The following is a 16,636-nucleotide window of genomic DNA, read 5'->3' as shown; positions in this document are numbered from 1 at the left end:
TTGCAGACCTGCTTGCATTTTTTTCTGAGCATAGTCATCCTCAAAGATGTTGAGTGATTTCCAACTTCAATTGCTCATCTTATTCCATTCATCATGAATGATTCCCTAACCATCAACATCTAATAAAACCTCAACCTTCCTTTAACATGCACTTTGCTATAGAAGATACCCATTTTATATTTGTTGAATTGAGTACATGAGAACATGAAATATTTTTCATAGCACATTTTTCAGTTAATAAATTTCAAGAAATCATCAATGTAAAACCAGGACTTTTCATAGTCTTACATTTCAAGAGATAGTATCTGTGGCTCAGTGAATAAAGTACAGAGATTTTCTTATAAGAGATTACATCAGCTAGAATGACCTTTAAAGCTCATTTGATCAAGTAGAATGATATTTCAAAGTCATGGCCAGATCATCAGACAATGACATGCAATATATCTAGAATTTAATCAATTGTTTTAATATCTCTAAGAGTTATGTATTTGTAAAATACAGCAAGTATATGAGACAAATACACATCAAAGTCAAAGAGCTTTTGAGTTCAATGGAAAAGATCTCTAAGTATCTTAAGAACTTATGGCAGTTTTAAAACAAAGTCACATATTTGTGGACACCCCTGCCATAGAAAGGAGGGGTCTATATGCCCTTCTCTTCAATATGGATGGGACTGGAGACTCTTCAACCAGTCGAGTGGCTGTGAACCCTATGTGACTTCCAAGCTTAGGTCACAAAAGGCCACACAGCTTCCACCTTGTTTACAGGAACACTTGGCTCTTACATAACCCTGAGAGGTTATGTAAATCTGACTACCCTTGAGTCACACAGCCAGGGAGGCAACATGTAGGCACTCCGGTTGAGAGTTCCTGCTCTAAACCCAGCTTTCCAGCCATTCCCCCAAAATCCAAAATATGAGAGGGAAACCACCTTCAGACCATTGTATTACGGCTCAGTATTGTGGGCCAGGAATGCTGCAGAGTTTGGTTGGAGGATCCTTCTGTTCCATGCGGTGTTAGTGGAGGTCATGTGGTAGAACAGAAGAATGAACCAGCTGATGATTCCTGCCCAAATTCATAACCCACAAAATGGTGAGATATAGTTTTTAAAAATTTTTAAGACACTGAGTTTTGGAGTAGTTTATTATGTAGCAATGTGTAGCTGGAACAAGACTCCTCTGTCAGCACACCCTGAAAGAAGAAAAAATATATATGAGAATACTTTATGTAGCTGCTGGACGGGGGTCTCACACTCTGTGAGTAGGTATAGGCCTTGGGTAATGTGTAACCCAAACACAGGAACATGGGCCATGAAAGCTATCAGATTACCCTATTTGGAGGATCATAATATAGGTCAAAACATGTCCCATCAATGTCATCAACAAGAATTCAATCAGTGTTTCAGCAGAAATCCTCCACTCTTAAAAATTCAACTGGCACCCTGCTTAATAAAGAAGTCTCTCTATATCCATTCAGAAACTTAAAGGGACCATAGCTTTTACCAAGATGCCCAAGTAATCTAATAGCAGATTGGGTAGCCTTATGTTTTCCAGTTTAAGTTAACATAATATTTGTGATATATACAGTAGTTGCTATAATGTAGAGTCTAGAAGCTTTTGTATAGTTAATTTATTTACATAAAGGAATGTAGAATTTTAAAAAACAGGAAAAAAAGAGAATAAGTAAGAATGAAATAGACTTCTAATCAAATATGAAATGAAAATCAATTCTAGAAACCCTTCAGAAGTTTTTCCTTTGTGAAAATGTAACAATATGCAATGTGTATACAAAGGATTCTTTGTAAGAGGCTCCACTTGCAGCAAATGAATTTTATTTATGTAAATGCCTCTCATGACGCTCTTAGTAATTTTGTAATCCAAAAGGTGAATGCTCTATAAAGCATTTTAACGTACATTTTCTACTTCTCTATCGTGAAAAAGTAATTTGAACTAGTTCCAGGCAGCAAATGAAAAGCAGCTGTGCTCTCTTCCTTTGCTGCTTCCTTATACTGTCCTCCTGTGTAATGGATCCCAGTGCCCAGATGTGAGAGCTGCTGTTTCTTCAAAACTTTAAGGAATGTGGAGGATTAATTCCCTGTGCTTCTGATGCCTGTCAGAAAATTTCAGTAGGCAAGTACAGAACTTTGAATGAGTCAGAGAATCTTTACATAATAAGACAACCAAAGTTAAAAGATATAAAACAGCTTTAAAAAACAAACAAATATAAAAATAAAAGATCCTGCCCTAGCCGATTTGGCTCAATGCACAGAGCATCAGCCTGCAGACTGAAGGGTCCTAGGTTCAATTCCGGTCAAGGGCACATGCCCAGGTTGTGGGCTCAATCCCCAGTAGGGGGCGTGCAGGAGGCAACCAATCAATGATTCCCTCTCATCATTGATGTTTCTATCTCTCCCTCTCCCTTCATCTCTGAAATCAATTTAAAAAATAAAATAAAAGGTCCTGTTTAATGTTTAAGTATGGACTACAGTCTGGTGCTACAAGTAGGTGGAAATAATCCCCAGGTTCACAAATGATTCATACATCTGCATTGGTTTGACCTGCTCTTGCTTACAACACCTGCTCAGTCCATAATTCCTCCATTTGAAAATGTATTGTTCCCTCTCTCCATGGAATAGTAAGGGAATGAGGCCAGGTATAGTAAGTAGCCTAATTCTTCCTTGTCTATTACCATCTTTCCCATCACACACACACACACACACACACACACACACACACACACATGCGCGCGCGCACACACAAACACCATTTCCAATTGGCCCTTGTGGCAGTGAGTAATTGCTCCAGAAATGAGACTTCGAGGGGAGGGGTGGATTGGGACTTTCATTACCAGACTTGCGGCTGGACAGGGAATGTGAGTGAGCCAGTCTGGCCAAGGAACAAGTAGGTTGATCAGAGTGGGATGCAGGTGGCTTGAATCCTCCAGGGTTCTGTGAGCTGTGGCACTGCCAAAAAGAAGATAGATGTAGAGAGCACCAGCTGAGACAGTCTGATGGGGAAGGGGAGGCGGGGGGACCAGCCATGCCTATGCAGGCAACATGGACATTTATATAACACTTTACAATTTATGAATTATTTTTGTCTTCACTACACCATTCATGATTACCATAAGCAGATGAATTATCTAGGAGGCAGATATTATTCCCAGATAACATAATTATCCCCATTTATTTTCATAAATGAAGAAATTGAGGCTTTCATAAGATCACAATATTACTAAGGCTAGAGCTATAACTCAAACCTACATCCCTCTGTGCCTCTTAAGCCTGTATCATTTAGAAGATTAGCACCAAATAAATCTACCCAGTCAGCTGTGGATGGAAACACAGCGCAGTAATGCAAGTCTTCCAATCTGTCTGGAGCTGAGATTGTGATGGAAGTGGGTGGTGAGAGGTCTGGCTGGGCTTTTAAGCTGTTTTCAAGGAAAAAAAAAGTTTAATATGTTTTTAATGAGTTCAGAGAGAGGAAGGGAGAAGGAGAGATAGAAACATCAATGAAAGAGAATCATCGATTGGCTGACTTCTGGGGACCGAGCCCACAACCCGGGCATGTGCCCTGAGCGGGAATCAAACTGTGATCTCCTGGTTCATGGTCGATGCTCAACCACTGAGCAACAGCAGCCGAGCTGTTTCCAAGAAATTGTAATTAATCCTTGAGAGAATGGGAAGAACATGTTCAAGTTTATGTTTTAAAATGGGAATCAACAAACCATGGCTCATAGGCCAAATCTGGTCCACTGCCTATTTTGTTTTTGGTTTTTTTTCCCACTGCCTATTTTGTAACTTTATTGAATTACATCTGCACCCATTTATTTACATGTTGTCCGTGGCTGAGTTAAATCTGAATAGCTACAACAGAAACCGTACGGCTTGCAACGCCTAAAATAATTACTACCTGGCCCTTTACAGAAGAAGCTGGCCGACCTCTCTTTTAGAAAGACCTCTCTGGCTGTGATGTTGATTAGAAGGAACCAAGAGAAGAGGCACTAGGCCCAACTAGGAGGCTCCCTCACAAGTCTTAGTGAGAGATGATGAGTCTAAAGTTAGTTTTGGGCAATGGAGATGAGAGACAAGTGCACAGATTTAAAATACTAGGGTGACGACTTGAAAGATTTGGAGACAGGTTATGTGAGTTGAAGAGGTAAGAAGATAAGAATGATTCCAATTATAGTATGAGATTTTTAAAAGTGATTCGATGTTTCACTTAGGAAGAGAATAGAGAGTGAGAGAAGAGGCCCAGGAAAGATCCTTTTAAAACATAGATGGATAAAGGCGGGAAAACTGAGAGAAGCACTCACAGAAGATGTAGAAGAAGCTCCCGGACAGGTGAGAGGACCCCCAAAGGGCAGTTGTGTCAAAGACACCACAGGATGGAGGTGAGGACCCCAAACTTGCCTTTGGATTTGTGAAGAAGGAGCAGTTTCTGTGTATAAGCAACAAGCATATATTCCAGTGGCACCACCAGGAAGCAGGGTGTGAGCTGTGCTAGCACTTTCTCCAGAGCTTCGGCCCTGGGCAGTATTTCTCATCTTCTGAAATCGTTACCCACCGTGCTTATTAAGGTCACTTTTCCCGGGCTCACAAATTTTCCAAATTTTCTCCTCCCTCCAGGGCTTAGGACTCAGAAAATAAAAAGAGGATTTCCAAATGTATTCTGCCCCTTCCTTTCTTCTCTCTCTCTCTCTCTCTCTCTCTCTCTCTCTCTCTCTCTTTTATTTTTATTTTTGTTAATCCTTACCTGAGGATATTTTTTCATTGGTTTTTAGAGAAAGTGGAAGGGAGGGGGAGAGACACAGCGAGAGAAACATTGATGTGAGAGAGACATATGGATTGGTTACCTCCTGCACATGCCCCAACCAGGGCCGGGGATCAAGCCTGCAACCGCAACTACAACTTGATTGGAATTAACCCAGGCTCTTGACTAAAATTAACCCAGGACCCTTCAGTTACATACATTTCAGAAGGCTGATGCCCTATCCACTGAGCCAAATCAGCTAGGGCTGCTCCTTCCTTTTGGAGGTAAAGAAGGCCAGACTTATGAGGCGTTTCAACAAAGAAAATACAGAGAGGGGAAAATAGGATAATAGAAGATGATACCAAAATAATACCTTGTCACTTTGATTTCCTTAGAAGAAAAATGCCACTTAACTATAAAAAACAAAGTATAGAACAAAGGTCTTTGGATGATTTGGGTTAGAATTCCACTAACTTATCTTCTGGCACCAACCCAACAACCACACGGAAGGGCAGAATATGCATAATCCAGCACAGTGCATTTAATAGCCAAGAAAGTTAGAAGCTGAAAAAATTATGCTTTTACAGCATCCTTATGTAAGGGCAATTATACAAACTCTTCTCAGCACATATGTGGTGGCCTTCTGGTAGCCTGCCCATTTGCCTGGTGAAACACTTTCTGGTGATGTGAGGTCACAGAGTGCTAACACCATTTTATTCATTGTTCCAGTTCTGTTATGGGCTGTGTCGACCCCTCAGGGCTCTCATAAGTAGAGTCACTTTCTTTTTACATTACAGGTTGATTTTCTATCTCCTCTCTGCTTTTTTCTTTCTCCCAATATGGCAGCTGGAAAAAAAGGAATATAAAAAATGATGAGGGACCAAATATATGAAGAATGTAATCTGGTATTTGTGAGTTTAGTCCATGTTTATCTAAGTGTGGCTCTGCAAGGTGGTGTGTCCAGAGTCCGTCTATTTTCAAGTCCTTTATATGAGATGTTTTCTCCTGAAAAAGAGTAATAATTGCTATTTCTCCTGCAATCTAGCACTCTCTAAAAGCCTGGGTTAGCTTTCATGTTAAGACAATGCTGCTTGCACTAAGTTGTACATAAGAATATATTTCAGGCCTGTAGCCTGGGTTCAGAAGTACGGAGTGGAGCCCTTAGAAGGTGTGGAGATTGGAGCACTTAGACAGTATGGCAGGTGAAAGGTGGGGCAGTGAGGGTCTAGGTGGGTAGACAGAGCTTAGCATCCTGGAAGTACAATGTTAGGAGCGAGGAGGATATAGAATGACTGAACACAGAGAACTGAGGCCATAAGCAATAAATGGTAGATGATACAGAAGTCAGGACCTACACCCTGAGAATGGAAGTCCTAGATATTAGTCATGAGGTTGAGGGGCCTGAGCAATGGTGAGAACTACTGGTTAACCGGATCTCACCAATGTTTTATTTAACCTGCACAACCACGCTAGGTAAATCTTTTCACTGTGTGTTGAGAGGGGGGAAACTAAATGTCAGGAAAGTTATGTGAATTGCCTGATCATGCATTTAAGATAGTGACTTAGACCCTACATGATCCAAGTCCATGCATGTGTACTCAAGAGCCCGAACGTTTTCCAACTTCACCAAGACTGACAGGGTACAGAACTAAGTTCTTCGCAGGCAGCATCCTGTCCAAGCCAGTTCTAGAGCTTGCAGTGTTTCTCAAAACATGATCTATGAGTCCCTTCAATAAGAATCACTCCAGCACCTTGTAAAAAAAATATTAACTTCTGGGACTCTTTTGTATGTAATCTTATTCAGAAGCTGTGGAGTGGATTTCAAGAATTTTAATTTTTCTCGTAACTCTTGATCCAGGTTGGCCAATGACGGTGCTCCATTATCCTAGCCACTCAATTGAATTATGGTTGAGAAAAGACCTAGACAGGGCTAATGAGTGTCTTCTCTAGGGTTAATATATGTACACTTGAAGAACACAAAATTCTTTGCATGGATAGTGCTAAGCTTTGAGGTTGTGAGCTGGGTTGATTGGGTTCATCTTGTCCACCATGTAGAAGGAGCTTCCCTAAAGAAGGCTGCAAGTAAGAAATAAGCTCTTGAGCCCTTGAATGCACTTATGTCTGAAATCTTCCTTGAATCTCCTTGTTTTTTGAGCCCATGCTCTTTTTTCATTTTTTTTCATAAACTAGTTGGAGTTGGGTATCTGCCACTTGCAACTAGGTGGCCTAGCTAGAGTTTATGTGAAGCAGAAGTTTACATTAATGCAGTATGAGTCACCAGGATAATGGGACTTCTAACTTTCCTGAGGTTACATTGGGCTTCAGAGCAGAGGGTCTAAGTTACAGGTTGTCTTTCTGTCTTTCTTTCTTTAGCAGCTTAAACAACATCTCTTTATTATCTTACCATTTCTATAGGTCAGAACTCTGCGTACTTTTTGTAACCAGGAGCTCAGGGCACATCTCACCAGGCTGAAATCAATATGTCAGCTGTGGCTGCAATTCTCATCTGAGGCTTAGTCTTCTTTCAAGTTCACTACTCATTGGCAGAATTAATTTCCTTGTGGCTGTATGACTGAAGGTGACTGAAGTTTTGTTTTGTTTTGTTATGTTTTGTTTTGTTTGCTAGCTAGTGGCCAGGGACCATTCTCAGTTCCTTACCACATGTCTACATGGCAGTTACCACAGGACTGTTTGCTTTCATCCAAGAATGCAGGACTAGTCTCTTAATTCCTCTATCTCTGACCTACATGTGGTTTGCTTGTATTTCTTGATCTTCAACTTTCCTTAGCTGACATTGTCCACTTGCACGACTTCAATTACCACGATAATTCAAAAATCAATCTCTCCACCTACATCGCTCTTTTGTGGTTTTGATTCTTTGGTTGTGATTTAGATGTCTCCTGGACTTTTCCACTTGGGTGACCCAGGCACTTCAAATTGAATACGCACAAAAGTGCATTAATGATATTTTCTTTTCAGATACAATTAATTTCTTGTTTTTCTTATTCTCTGTGAAAGGTACTGCAGTTCTCCCAATTCCCAAGTTAGTAACCTGGGCATTCTCCTTGCTACCTCCCTTTCCATCACAATCCCTATTCTCTATCACCACATCAAGTTGGTTCTGCCATCTAAATTCCAACTATATATAGCTAAACCAAATATAGCTTATAACACTTTTCATAATTTGGCCATTGCTTACTTACATTGTTTCATTTTTGTCACCCTCGCCTTTTGGATTTTTTGTGCTGCTCATCTTAAACTTTTTCAGTGCTTTGAAGCACCATCCCATACTCTTCTTTGTTTCTGGACCTTCCTATAAGCTGAACAAGTGGTCTGGAATTGTCTTCTCTCACATCTTTCTCTGTCCAGCAAACTCCTATTCATTTTCTAAGACACAACTGAGCTGTCAATTTTAGAAAGACTTGCTTATAATTCTGAATATAACTGAGGTTCCAGTATTATAGTTCTCTAGTAATTCCCTATTATAGCAATATTTATTATACTTAGTTTACTATTCAACTTATATATATAGAGAAAATGTATGTAAATGGGATAATATGTCAAGGATGAAAAACTGAATCATTTCCTCTAAAATAAATTTTTAAGATTGACTCAATGCAATCATCCACAGTGGTATTTTTAAATTGATAACATTTTTCTAAAGTTTATTTAGAAGAGTAACTGAACAAAAAATTAACTTAAACATTTCAATAATAAAAATAAATAAAAGGATATTAGCCTTATCAAATATTTAAAAGTGTTAAAGCTATAAATGTTTGAATACTGCTTAAAATTCTTCAATGGCTTTTCAATGCATTTAAAACAAAACTCTTTAACAATGACCTACCTGAATTGCATTTATTTGGTACAACCTAATTCTCATCCAGAATCTTACCTAAAAGGGAGTCTGAAAAGTGTAGCATTGGCTTTTGAAGCTATGCAGAAAAGAAAGGCAAACTGGAAGGAAGGAAGAATGATGCTGAGTACCAATTACCAATATCTACCACAACACAAAGAACATGTATGCATAGCCAATGGACACAGACAGCAATGTGGTGAGGGCCAGAGGGAGGAGAGAGCAGGGTCTGGATGGAGGAGAGCAAAAATGGATGGGGAGAAATGAGGTGCCAGGACTGACCAGCAGACCCTGAGCAATGGATGAATGATTACTCTGACACACATTTCTGTGAAAGAGAAGACTAAGGGGCTGCCTGGAAGAGGCACCAGACTGCCCCGTTCACCTACCTCTTTAGGCTTTTATTGTAACAACAGCTTGAACTAAAATTAACCTCTAGATACAATCAGCAGGGTAAGTATTCTTGAGAAAGCACATGCTTCTACAAGGTCGTGTCTAAAGACTAAACATAGAGATTCCAGTAAAACACCTGGGGGCTCAGACTTTTTTGGAAAAGTCAAGGCAGGGGCTTCCACCTTTGACAAGGTCCTCCTAGAGGCCCCCAACCTTTCAGAGAATCCTCCTTACAGACTTTCCAACCAAGTTCCGTGCTTGCCCACAATGAGGGACATCTGTAATAATGTCAACAATAAAATTTTTTTAAAAGACTTAGAATTATTTTCATTAATTTCTTTGTAACTTTCTCTTGGGAGGGCATCTCCTTCCCACACCTCTACCATTCCCAAATTGAAGCTTAACAAAAATAAAAATTATGTTAATTTTGTTCATCATTATATCCATAGTGTCAAACAATAAACGTTTGTTAGATTAAAATTTAAATGAAAGAATCCTCACTGAGCTTTAAACTATTAGACCTTCCTCTTAAGTAGTGACCCATTTTGAAGAATACAATTTAAGAAAAACAACAACAGGCGAGACTGGACTACAGGAAGATGGCATTGCTGATGAGACGCTATCAGCACCATGTCATATCAGGAATGAAATGGCAGGTATTTTAGCTGAAAATAAAAACTCAAGAAAAATGGGAGTTCAGACTTCAAAAATGTGACAGTCTGTCACATGGAAGAAGGGATGGACTGATTTTGTTTCTTCAGAGAGTAGAACTAGAGCCGACACAAAAACACGATAAGGAATCAGAATTCAAGTCAGTCCCAGGGAGAATTGCTGCCTCACACAATCACCAGCAGGGGGTGAGTGTCTTTCCCATGGGAAAAGGCCCTCCTCAGAGATGTGGCTCGTAGACCACTGGGCCAGGTAAAGTTGGGCTGAATGACTTCTTAGGTCTCTAGAATCTTAGACTAAACTAGAAATAGACATATTTCTCCCAAATTCTTGTTGAAACTCCCAATTATGCAAATGTTAGTTTCATTTGTTTAGGACTAAGATGAGTTATTCATGCCCTTTAAGACCATGACCAAGTCTTCAAACAGCTTCCAAGCTACAGGGTGGCTAAAATACAGCAGGCTATTTGTCATCACACTTCCAGTCACCCTGACTGAGTAGGGTTATCATTTGACATTCCACATGGCTCTCCACTTAGTATTAGCAATGCATTTTCAATTACGCTCATTTGCTATTTAGCCCCATACTTTCTTAGTAGGAGGCTGATATTCTCCTCTCCTCAAAAGCAGGTGGAGACACAGACACTTGAAGTAATTTTCACAAGGTCATTGAAGATTAGAGAAAGACTGGAAGCTGAGTTCATGCTTAATTCTCTGAGTCATGAGGCGACTCCGCTGCTGCTCAGTAGAACATGGCCCCATGGCAGTGGCTTGAGTACTACTTTTCTGTTTATGCTTTTGGACAGGTAAAGCAGTTATTGTATTTTTAAAAATGTCTTTAAAATAAAGAAACGCAGAACCAGGAGCACAATTCTTTGACAGGATGTTTATTTGCTAGTACAATGCCTGGATTCTAATTACTCTGTCCTTGTTTTGTAAGATATTGGAGACACAGTGCTTTGCTAGGAAGTTTCTAATACATCCACGTAAATGTGGAGAAGTTGATTTTGCTGAATCTTCCCATGGAGTGCTTTAGCCATGATGGAACGGAGCAAGGAACGGTTAGCAGAAGGATGGTTATATGGGGACACTCAGTTTGTAGCTATATGCGCACATCCATCTGCTCGTGCGTGAATTATTCAACCAACATGAAACAGCACCGGTTTGTGTTTTTTTTTTAAATAGTGAAATTTAAATGAGCTTGATTCCCTGAAAGAACTGAAAAAAAGGAAACTACATCAGCACCTCCAACACAGGCAAAGCGGGCCAAAGGCTGGATTTATCATCACCAGCTCTGCAGGCTTAAAAAAAAAAACCCAACCAAACAGAAAAACAACTGAAGGAAGTTAGTTTTCAAAGAAAAAAGCATTTTGCTTTAAGAAAGGGAAGTCAGGGGTCTGTCAGAAGGTGTCAGCTAGAACAAACCGTAAATTACCCTGGCAGCACTGAGCTTTTAATGGGGGGGGGGGGGGGAGATGGCGGGGAGTGGGGAGCATCCTAGGACACAATTTTATGCGCTAGAGCTCTCGCTGAAGTTTGATGGGATCTCAGTGCAGAGTTTGGTGATGATGTGCCCACGCCACTGCGGACTGATCCCCTTGATTGCCTACCACTCATAGGACAAGGCGCTTATTTTTTCCCGATTTCTCCCCTCACACTACCCATAATCCTGTGAGCTCGCACAACTTCAAACCCTCGGTTCCCCTCCCTTGATCTTCGCTGCCCCCTCTGTCTGTGTCCTGCCCTCTCCCTGCTTGGCCTCTCTGATGACATCCATCACTGCCTGTTCCTCTTCAGGAGGCCAAGCTTTTCTCTGGGTTTTCCCACAGAAGGGACTCTCTATTTATGCCCCTCTCTTTCCCTCTCCATAGTTTCCTCTGTGTCTGCATGTCCTCCCTAATTCTCCCTTTTTCTTTTTTAAAAATTTATTTTATTGCAGTAAGAGCACTTACCAGATTTATCCTCTTAACAAAATTTTGAGTGTACAATAAAGTATTGTTAACCAAAGATACAGCGGTGCACAGCTGATCTCTAGAACTTACTATACATCGTGATTAATTGAAAGTCTATGCTCATTGATCAACAACTCCCATCTCTCCCCCGCCCCCAGCTCCCGACAACCACCATTACATCCTCTGATTCCATGAATTTGACTATTTTAGATGCCTCATATAAGTAGAAGCATGCCTTATTCGTCTTTCTATGACTGGTTTATTTCACTTAAGCATAATGTTCTCAGAGTTCATCCATGTTGTTGCATAATGCAGAATCCCCCTTTAAGGCTAAATAATATTCCATGTGTATATATATTGTTGGTATCCATTCATCTTTCCATGGACATTTTGATTGTTTCCAGATCTTGACTATTGTGAATAGTGGCACGATGAACATGGCCCCTCTCAGTAGACTCATTGAAGGGTTTACTCTGGATCCAGGGCAATGAAATCCAGGACATACTTTTTGGTAACATATTCTCAAGAAGGAACTTTTACCAAAGATTTATGATTTGAGTAGATTTCAAATATTTTTTTTTTGTCTCAGCTCCTGAAGTACTTGCATCAGTAGCAACAATTGCAGCATAATCATGCCTATATAGCATTGTAGCCTGTAGACATCATGTGTATAGGAAGTATGTACCTAAAGCTCTCTCATGATGTCCATTGTTCTGACGTTTGATGGGCAAGGACAAAGCACATTACAGGTTTCTCATTTTCTCTACCTCTGCCATCATATTCTGAATTTGTCCTGATTTCTTTTTCTTAAAAGACTCAGGTCCAAATTGAAATTAAATAACTGAGAAATACATTCTTAAAGGCTATATTCTTCATTATGAATTTTATTATTTGTCAAAGCTAGGACAATGACTGAGAGAAAGGCATTTGCTTTTTAAGACTTCACAAAGGCTTTTGAATGCTTTTGTTTCTGTGTGAATGCATGACACAGAAGTTTCTTAAAATAATTCCTATGCTACTACAACAGATGGACACAGCTTTAGCTCTGTCTCTTCTCTATTCTACTTTAGTTATTTTAAACAATGCTGAGACGCACTTAACCTTGCTCATTGATTCCCACTCCCACTAGTGTTTTGGGTCCCAGTGTGTCACGCTCTTTCAGTGCCTCTTCAGCCCCCAGAGGCTGAGGAGGAGATGTGGACTTTCCCTGGCTCCACAGGATGGCTTGGGTGTGGGTCCTGGACAAGGGTGGTGAATGTGTGAAGGGCCTCAGCCTCCTCCTTTCTCACATGTGATTGGCTCTGGTCACTCAGAGCTGCTGGAGGATTAAGGTGGTCCCTGTGGACAGATGAGGTGATTCAGGAACAGAGTCACCTCATCCGCACACTGTTCAGATGCAGACTCACTGTTCTACCAGTCACAGCCAATAAAGTATCTGATAAAAGGCACTGCGAAAATTTATTCAAATCTGAGATGTATTATTCAACATTCATATCTTTATCCTGAAATAATTTTCTTTGAAGGAAAATAAATAATAGATTCGTTCCTCATGGCTGTTTAAATCTTTCTGACTATGCTAATGACTCCAGAGAGAGGCACACATCGAGAGGGAAGCAAGAAAAGTTAGTACTAGCTCACTCCCTTTCCCTGGGAAGCATCACGTAAGAGTACCTGCCACCGTGCCAGTAAACCTGGCCTCTCACCTCAAAAATTATTTTCAAATATTTTGGAGTTGAGTGTACATATTACACAAATCTTAAATAATCTCAATTTAAAAAAATTAAAATGGCATATTTCTTTAGAGTCAAAAAACAATCCAGACAGTATCTACCATTAGCTATTTCAAAGACTCAATGACAGTTGCATAAAGTGTGACATTTAACTGACCAGAGTGTGGACAACACCTTACAAGATTAAGAAAATCCAAGTTCAATTGCAAGTACACATATGTTGATGGGCAGTTTATTAAGATAATAATTTTGTGTGGCTTTTTGTTTGTTTTCGCTGCTACTTTTGCTTGCTTCCCATTTTGTTTGCCTATGGAAGAAGCAGAAAGAAGGACGAATGAATATCTGTCTTTCCCCCACATCCTGACCTTGGTGACAAACAAGGATTTAGGCCCAGAAGACCTGTGGTTTCCTTTACTCCCAGCACAGACTTTAAAAATTGTTAAATGTCAGCTTTATGGAGGTGGTGGATGAGGAATGGAGGTGGTGGATGAGGAATGGAGGTCTGTGGGGTTGGGGTTTGGTTTGGGGGGTGCAGGGTGCCCTGAACTGAGCTCACTCTGACCAGGAAAGCAGATGGGGGTCTGATGGAGGAACAGGGACCCTCCCCACCTGGGCAAGTGGCATTGTGTGGTGGGAGAACAGGGAAAGAACATTCTGGAGAGGGAATAGCTGTCTGGTGCACCCAAACCCGCTAGGCCCTGAGGAGGGAACCTCAGGACTTGGCAGAAACCTCTCTGGGCCCTTTGTCGATAAGACCAGCAGAACCTTTTGGCTTCTATGTGCTGCCACTACAATCAGCAGTGACCACGGAGACCAAAGACCAGGGGGCTCTCATTTATGACCAGGCCTGAAGAAGACTGCTTGGACCCTTGAATAACCTGTTTGAACTGGGGAAAGGGAATCTAGTAAAGAGTAAGATTGAATTTCTCGCAATCACAACAAGATGGAAAATTGGGAAGTATTATGTTTTATTTAAAGAGTGAAAGAAAATAATGCATTTTGCATCCTGAAGTAAAATACTTACCTAGTGGTGGTGGTAGTGGTGGTGGTGGTGGTGGTGGTGGTGGTGGTGTGTGTGTGTGTGTGTGTGTGTATTTTCTTCCAAATTATATGGAGATTATAAACTAAAAGTCCAATTCTAATAATTCAATAGCCTGAAACTATAAATGTATTTACCCATAGAAACAATATTGTGCACGAAAAGTATATAATCAGATTGGCCTTCAAAGATTTAATTTAACCTAAAATTAAAATTATTTAACCTAAAATGTTGAATATCAACAATGGAAAATATTATTACAATATGCTAAATAAAAAAGGGAAAATTTGGAGCCAATTTTTTTTTTTCTTCATTGAGAATGCTGGCACTTGAGGAAAAGTAGATAATTAGGAGTTGGGTTTGTTATGTCTAATTTGCTCAAGAAAACAGTGGACAGCTTCAGGTTAGATGGTTTGCAGCACTCGTCATCAGATGGTGACATTGACCCAATGCTGTTTGGTCACTACTTAAGGAAGGTCATGGAAATGTCATCTGTGGGGCGTATGATGGAGCACTGGTCTCAGAGGCAGGAGGCAGTGATCATCTGGTGTCCTGCAGAAAGATGTGGCGTGTGCTCCTCTTGGGAACTTTACATGACCTTCTTTCCTCACATGAGCTGGGATGCCGCACACGGTTTGACCATCAGAGTTTGCACACAGCGCTGAACTTCCATCTTGTTCAGCTTTCAGGGTAAGTTTTCTGCAAAGACAGAGTGGGAAGCCATCCTGTTGTGTGCTTCGAGATACCAGGCAAGTCCCCTGCCCAGAAAAAAATTCCACCCTCACCATCTCCACAGAGTACAAGAGATACAAGTATTAATGTCTTTGGATCAAGGCCCATGGCAAAATGCATATAATTTCTGGGAAAGCAATTCCTTTCCTAAGAATATGAGTTATTATCTTACTTTCACATAGGATGGAAGTCAGAAAACATGCATATGTTCGATAACCATATACCAATGATGAATGTGTTATAGTGGGAGAATTTTCTTTCCAATAGTTAAAAATAGTATAAAACTACCAATTACACTTCATGCACACATCTTTTCCCATCTAGATAAGATTAAAATGGTGAGGAGATTCCATAATAGTACCACCAGTTGTCCTAGCCGGTTTGGATCAGTGGATAGAGCGTTGGCCTGTGGACTGAAGGGTCTCAGGTTCAGTACCAGTCAAGGGCACACACCCGGGTTGCTGGCTCGATCCTCAGTAGGGGACGTGCTGAAAGCAGCCGATCAATGATTCTCTCTCATCATTGATGTTTCCATCTCTCTCTCCCTCTCCCTTCCTTTCTAAAATCAATAAAAATATATTTTAAAAAATAGAACCACACACTGAAAAGCACCTTCCTCAGTGAGAGACACAGGCAGCCTTTGAACCTCCCACCACAGGGCCCAGCCTGCCGCAGCATCCTGGGGATTACAATGGCTCCGTCTGATCTCTGTCCCTGGGGATGGGACATGCCACACCTGAAGGAGCAAAAATAGGGCCCTTTGGGGAAACTGGGTGCACACCAATGGAGAAGGAGGAAGATGGGAAAATTCATATACATCTGTTACTTCAGTCTTAGCCCAGTGTCCAATTATTCTCACAACAGGATTCCTGTCTTCTTAAATCATCTTAAATTGTTTTTTCTGTATTCATCAGTTTTTATTTTTTTTAATTTTCTTTATTGATTAAGGTATTACATAGAGGAAGTCATTGCCAGATAAAGAGAACAGCAAATGATAAGGTAGAGGCAGGGATGAGTTGCTCATTTGAGTAGCACCAAGGCCAGTGTGGCTAGAGTGGCCCTAACCAGAGAGAGGGTTTGGAGGTGGTGGCAATATGGACTTTTAAGCATAATAAGAGCTTTGGACCTATTCTTGGTGCAATGGGGTGGAGTCAGCCTCTTTCTCTGCAGCAGGAGAGTCATTTGCAGGTAATTATTCCTTCTTGCCCAGCAGCTCACCTCCTCCCAACTGTGGAGAGAGAGGTTAGTTACCAGTTCCCAAAACTGTGTCTCCCCCACTTGGGCCAGGCATGGTATCCTTGGATCCTAGCCTTGGAGCCCTTCCAAGAACCTGATTTCTTTTCAGCAGGGATCTGAAGAAGCCTAATTATTAAGTGAAACTTCCCTTTTACCTACTGATTGGAGGGTTATTTAGCAGCTGGAACCAGAACAAAAATGGTGAGTCAGGCTTTGAATCCATGTTCTCAGAACCTAAAAAGCCCTAATTGAATGGATTATGGATTTCAAGAGAGAGTAA

General features: G+C 40.7%; 1 long non-coding RNA gene across 2 annotated transcripts in view; it reads right to left on the bottom strand.

Moving 5' to 3' along the window:
* The window catches only part of LOC139012166 (uncharacterized), a 43,878-nt gene extending 28,832 nt beyond the window's left edge, over window positions 1-15,046 (bottom strand). The window contains exons 1-3 of one of the 2 annotated variants that reach the window (XR_011471819.1): window positions 14,374-15,046; window positions 2,847-2,961; window positions 946-1,190 (exon numbers count right to left, since the gene is read on the bottom strand). This is a non-coding gene — a long non-coding RNA (uncharacterized lncRNA). Of the gene's footprint in view, window positions 1-945; window positions 1,191-2,846; window positions 2,962-14,373 lie in introns of those variants that run through there. The other variant, XR_011471818.1, reaches the window with a different exon arrangement.
* Between the last annotated feature and the right edge of the window lie 1,590 nt (window positions 15,047-16,636).

The sequence above is a fragment of the Myotis yumanensis genome, unplaced genomic scaffold, assembly GCF_028538775.1.
Source record: "Myotis yumanensis isolate MYYU_CA2020_CCGP unplaced genomic scaffold, mMyoYum1.0.hap1 SCAF_6, whole genome shotgun sequence".
Taxonomy (NCBI): domain Eukaryota; kingdom Metazoa; phylum Chordata; class Mammalia; order Chiroptera; family Vespertilionidae; genus Myotis; species Myotis yumanensis.
The sequence above is the reverse complement of the archived record's forward strand: the minus strand, read 5'-3'. Positions and strand labels throughout refer to the sequence as shown.